Source organism: Macaca nemestrina, chromosome 5, assembly GCF_043159975.1.
Source record: "Macaca nemestrina isolate mMacNem1 chromosome 5, mMacNem.hap1, whole genome shotgun sequence".
Classification (NCBI taxonomy): domain Eukaryota; kingdom Metazoa; phylum Chordata; class Mammalia; order Primates; family Cercopithecidae; genus Macaca; species Macaca nemestrina.
The window spans coordinates 154,063,167-154,069,166 of NC_092129.1; the positions used below are offsets into that span (position 1 = coordinate 154,063,167).

The 6,000-nt window shown below is 48.9% G+C and overlaps 1 pseudogene; it reads right to left on the reverse strand.

The window, feature by feature from the left end:
• Window positions 1–2,519: 2,519 nt before the first annotated feature.
• Window positions 2,520–3,878, reverse strand: LOC139363241 (uncharacterized; annotated as a pseudogene).
• Window positions 3,879–6,000: the final 2,122 nt, after the last annotated feature.

Genomic DNA, 6,000 nt, shown 5'->3' on the forward strand with positions numbered 1-6,000 from the left:
CTGAAAACATTCACTTGAAGGAGGAGATTAAATATTAAAAGCCACTGTCTTGGCTACAGAATCACCCTAGACATTTTCTTCATATTCAATTAATAACTTCCTTTTCTTTACTTTTATATTATAAATTATGGCATTATACTTTTGGCATTAAGTTCAAGTGATGCTTCCTTTTAGCCTGAACACTTAGGTTTTATGAAAAAAATAGAGGGAGGGAGAAAGCTCTGAGGGAGGAAAGGAGGAAAGAAGGAAGGAAGGACAGAGAAAGACAAAATAAAAATGTTCAAAAAAGAATAGGAGGAAAGGGTTGGAAACGGCAAATATGGCTAATGTTATTAAAATGAAAGGTATTAAAAGATGTGTAGATAATATCCATGGAATAATGGAAACTTAAGAAAGCCTTGGCCAGGCGCAATGGCTCACGCCTGTAATCCCAGCACTTTGGGAGGCCGAGACGGGCAGATCACGAGGTCAGGAGATCGAGACAATCCTGGCTAACATGGTGAAACCCTGTCTCTACTAAAAATACAAAAAATTAGCCGGGCGTGGTGGCAGGCACCTGTAGTGCCAGCTACTCAGGAGGCAGGAGAATGGCGTGAACCCGGGAGGCGGAGCTTGCAGTGAGCGGAGATTGAGCCACTGAACTCCAGCCTGAGCGACAGAGTGAGACTCCATCTCAAGAAAAAAAAAAAAAAAAAGGAAGCCTTAATGGTTATCAAGTGCTGTGTCACAAACTACCTCAAAATTTAATAGCTTAATAGAACAAGTATCCGTTAACTCAAAGAGATACTACAAACACAAGTAAAATAGATTCTATGGGGGTGGCAGAAGTTGGACGAAGAGAAGGATTTTACAAGTTGAAGTAAGTAAGAGTTATTGATGTGCAGATGGAAATAATTTTTAGTCTAAGTCCTTCAAGGAGCAGATGCCAAGATGAGCTTCAAGTCTGCGGCATTTTATGAGGGGACACACCTGTAAGGGAATACGCGAAGCGAGCCAGAAATCCCTGGAAAAGGCAGCAGACCACAATGCAAGTGTGACCCCCAGTGCTGGACAGAAGGAGAGAAGGTTTGTTCGACACATTCTAGAGCACAGGCAATCTAAGGAGGGTTGAGCAAGGCCATGGAGGAGTCCTCCAGCCACCGTTGGCCATCAGAGGAGTCCCGTGTCTCCCAGTAATGGCCTGTCTTAGTGCGCCTGCTGTGACCGGTCACTGGCTGGGAACAGCCCATGGGAAGCAGGGCTTCTGAGGATGTCAGAGCACAGGAGCGGAGCCTTGGGACATTATCTAGGTGTATCACTCAATCCTTCCTTCCTGAGGGTTCTGGGCTCTTGAATATCAAACACTCTCAGGCTGCGTTGCTGGATGATTCTGTTCACATTTACAACAGGACAAGGGGAACCATAAGGCCTCCAAGTGGATCTCTTATTTCCACACACACTTCTGCCTTCCTTATGTGATAGCAGCCCTGCCTCCTCCTCTTCTCACCTGCTTGTGTCTGGACACATACTACTCAAACATCCCTGGGGGCACCCATAATGTGTAGTTCCATGGACTCTCATTTGTCTCCTTGCCAGGGTGCCCCCTTTGGGAAACCAGGACCTCCTCCCCTGCAGAGCCCCGATATTGGAGAGGAGAAGTGCAAAATCACCCTGAGGGTGAGTAGAAGGGATGAGACATGGAGCCACACCTGTTTCAACTTCTTGGTTTTTGGACCCACGTGTTCTTCCTTCTGTAAACACAGCACCATAGGGACGTCTTTGATTTAATACGCGCAGCACATCCTGAAAGCTGGCCCCCGTTCCTCAGAGGGCTTCATCCAAGCTGGTACTAAATTGTGTCTGTAGAGACCTGTCCATGACTCTGTGTGGCTGGCAGCCCCTGGGAGGTGCAGGTGGTGATATGACCAGGAGATGCCTTGGTCATGGCCCACGCTTCATCCCCTTCCCTCTGAGGTGTGTCCCGCGGGCAGATAATGTACTGAAATTCTGAGCCAGTGGATCAGGAATGCCAATAGTGATACTGGCTGAGGGTCTGAGAGTAGAGAGGAAAAACACACCACATCGAATAGGTACCTACCCCTGTGAGGATGAACCTCCGCCTCGCCGGCAGCTTCCCACTTGAGCTGGGTGATCTGAGCCGCCGTGTCTGTGGCGGTCAAGGAGCACAGGCCCTGGTTCAGAGCGATGTAATCCCTGCCTTCGTAGGCGAGCTGGTGATACTCCCGGAGAAGGCGCCCCTCGGACCCTTTGTCGCAGCCAGGCATCCTCTAGATGGTGTGAGACCCTGGCCCTGCGCCCGCGGTCAGCCCCGACCACCAAGTCCAACCCCCACTCCGACCAACCTGCGGGGATTTTGGCCTAAACTGAAAATGAAACCGGGTAACGGCTCCTAGGCTGCTCCCAGGTCAAGGGTCTCCGGGTCCCGCGGCCTCGGCGTGGATCTCGGACCCGAAGACTCGGGGAGACCCGGACTGTCCGTGGGGGATGTGGAGGGGTAGTGACCTGCGCCCCCGCCGTTGTCACTCACAGGCCTCGCTCTGGTTCTAGTAGCCGCTCAGGGTCCGCAGGTTCATTCGGTAAAACTGTGCGTTGCTCTTGGCGGTCCCTGTCTTCTCCTCCCAATATTCCGGCCCCTCCTGCTCCATCCACGGCGCCCGCGGCTCCATCCTAGGACTTGCGGCGTCGCTGTCAAAACGCACGAACTGCGTGTCGTCCACTTAGCCCATGGAGATGAAGCGGGGGCATCCTGCGGCCGGGCCGGGACGTGGCGGTGCGGAAATACCTCAAGGAGTGGAAGCCTGTGGACGAGGGGGGCGCTGAGACCCTCCCGACCCTCCTCCCGGCACCGCAACCGGGTTCCTGCGCCCCCGCCGGGCGGACCCCTAGCTACTCCCCAAAGAAGCTGTTTCCCTCCCGACCCCGCACTCACCCGCACAGGTCTGGGTCAGGACCAGGGCTCCCAAGAGCAGCAGAAGGAGGGTCCTGGGCGCCATGACCCCATCCTTGGCGACTGGGGAGAATCGGAGTCCTGGTGGGTGCGTGGGAACTCTAGAACCGGGACCGTGGCTACATTGATTGACGTCTCTAGAAACCCGACAGTCAATAGGAGTGAGAACTGGGGCCGCCCGGTGAGTATCCAGGAAGAAGGACCAGACGCAGGTTGAGAGAGGGAGAAGAGAAACCCTTCGGAGATGGGGAATCCCCAACGCTGGGCCTCCCCAGTCCACACACGCTTTCTGAGCCTGAGATTCTGAGAGCCATACCTGGGGCTCTGGGACTTCGCCCTGACCCCGCTACTCCTGTGCCAAGCGCTCTGTCTCAATGTTTCCCTGAGTCTTGGCCCAGGAGCTGTCTGAGACACCAGGGAGAAACACACGGCATGGGCCCCGTCCCTCTCTCTTCACTTTTCATCACGGACTCCCCGTCCCAGAACTGGACTCCCTGCCTCCTACTCCTTACCTGTCCCAGTGGACTCTTCTAGAAGAAAAATCACCCCAGAGAGCTTGGTGCCAGAGAGTGAGCTTGCCCTGGGAATGGAGGTGTAGAGACAGGGCTTTTTTTTCTTTTCTTTTTTCTTTTTCTTTAAATCTGGAAAAGTTGCGCCTGAGTGCATGAGATAGAACAGAGACCAGTTTGCTTTTTGTTTATTAACTACAGTGGGTAGCAGAATCTTGGTAATCCCTGAATGATCAGTATCTAATCGGTAGAAAATGTGACTTTGGTCCCTTGACATATAAATGTGTCTAAAAGCGTTACAACAAGACTCACAAAGCTCCTAAGTTTCATTTTCACAGACAATGTATCTGTGACTCCCGCTTGTAGTATTTTATATTTACCTTCATTCCATAGCCCTGCATTTCTTTGTGAGTCCAGGACATCTCCTAATACAAAATAGCCACTGTGTTATTTTATGTTGCAACCAGGAGCCAGTACAGACTTTATTCACCTCACAGTGGCAAGCACTCAATGCAGTCACAGTGCCCCTCACCAGTGCTTATGCACTGCCTGTTTTTAGGAATAATCCACATCTAACTGTTGTGTATATTTTATAGGAACACTTAGTATTTTTAAAATCTGATTAATGTAAAAACAATTAGTTTTCGGGCAGACCCACATAAGGTATTAAAGGTCAACTGCAAAGAACACCCAGCGAGGCTCTGTAGACGGATGTATTAAAAATCTATTAAACAAGTGTTTAAACCTAAGAATTCTGCTGCTTTCGAATTCTTTCCCTCTGCTCCATTTCCTCACCTCCTGCTTCTCCAGCCCTTCCCTCCATCCCTCTCATCCCTCAGGCACTCCTCTCCCCTTAGTCCCCACCACCCTGTCACTCCCGAATTGTGGCTCTAGCACTGTCCCATGACCTGCTACGTGACTGTTCTCTCCACAGTGGTCCTGCTCCTGTGAGTCACAGTGTGTCATTTCTCCACCTAAAACATTCCAGTGGCTCCACCTTGGTCTTGTGAAGCTTCTGGAATGTCAGGCACGTGAGCATATGAGGGTACACCTGGTTCATCGTAGGGATTAAATTAATTTTTGTTGACTGAATGAATGAAATATGAGTGTATTAAATTGCATCACAGAAAATTATAAAATGTAAAATACTGAAAAAGTTCAGAAAGATTTTATTTTATGTAACTAGTGTGCATATCAATTCATCAATTCATTCATGCACTACCACGACCAGCAAAACAACACCCATTTATCTGCTTATAGTTCCTTGCTCAGAAATCTGGGCAAAATGTGGAGAGAATCTGTTCTGGGCTTCCAAAAGCTGTGTTTTCATTTTGAATCCTCCTTCAGGCTTATACAGAGGTGGCAGAATGAAGTTTCTGGCAGTTGTAAGACTGAGGTCCCTGTTCCTTGCTGGCTGTCAATATAGAGACAGGGAGGGCTGCGCTCAATTCCTGGTGCCCAACAGCGTTCTTTCCTACACAGCCTCTTCGTTTTCAAAGCCCACGGTGGAGGAAACCCCTCACACTGAATCCCTCTCACACTGTGTTTCTCTATGCTCAGGAAGAACCCAGTCCTTTCAAGGGCTCACCTGATTAGGACAGTCCAAGCAAGATAAATCCAGTCTAAAGTCAACTAATTGAGGCCCTTAATTATATCTGCTAAATCCCTTCACAGCAGCACCTACATCAGAGTTGGTTGAATAACTGGGGGAAGGTGAATGACCAGGAGCTGGTTGTTGAGGCCATCATAGAATCAGCCCAGCAAGGATTGGATCTTCCTTTCGTGTTTCATTGGGACACAGTAGGAAATTGAAGTTCAAGTAAAGTGATCATTGTGAATGGTAATAAAATGCATCCTCTTCACCCATGGACATTCTTCTTACCTTTTAAAACTAAGTTACATGTTTAATGTCTTATAATTAATTTAGGCCAGGTGTGGTGGCTCACGCCTGTGATTCTAGCACCGTGGAAGGCAGAGGAAGGCAAATTTGTTGACTCCAGGAGTTCAAGATCAGCCTGGGCAACATGGAGAAACCCCCATCTCTACAAAAAAATTTAGAAAATTAGCCAGGCGTGGTGCTTCATGCCTGTAGTCCCAGTTACTCAGGATGCTGAGATCAGAGGGTCCCTTGAGCCCAGGAGGTCGACACAGCAATGCATGGTGATCATGCCACTGCACTCCAGCCTGGGTGACAGAGTGAGACCCTGTATAAATAACAATAATATGAATAATAATGATACATTTAGAGCAAATGTAAACTAACATGTAATAATAGATTCTCTTTTATGAAAATATATTAGTTATTTACTATTGCATAACAAATTATGTAAAACTTAGCAGCTCAAAACAGCAAATATTCATCATCTCCCACAGTTTCCGATGGTCAGGGATCCAGGAGAGGTTTCCCTGAGTGCTTCTGGCTCAGGGCCTCTCACAATGTTGCAGTCCAGTTGTCAGCCTAGGCCTGCATCGTCTGAGGGCTTCACTGGGGCTGAGGATTCACATGAAACATGAATCAGTCACATGGCTGTGGAAAAGGCCTAG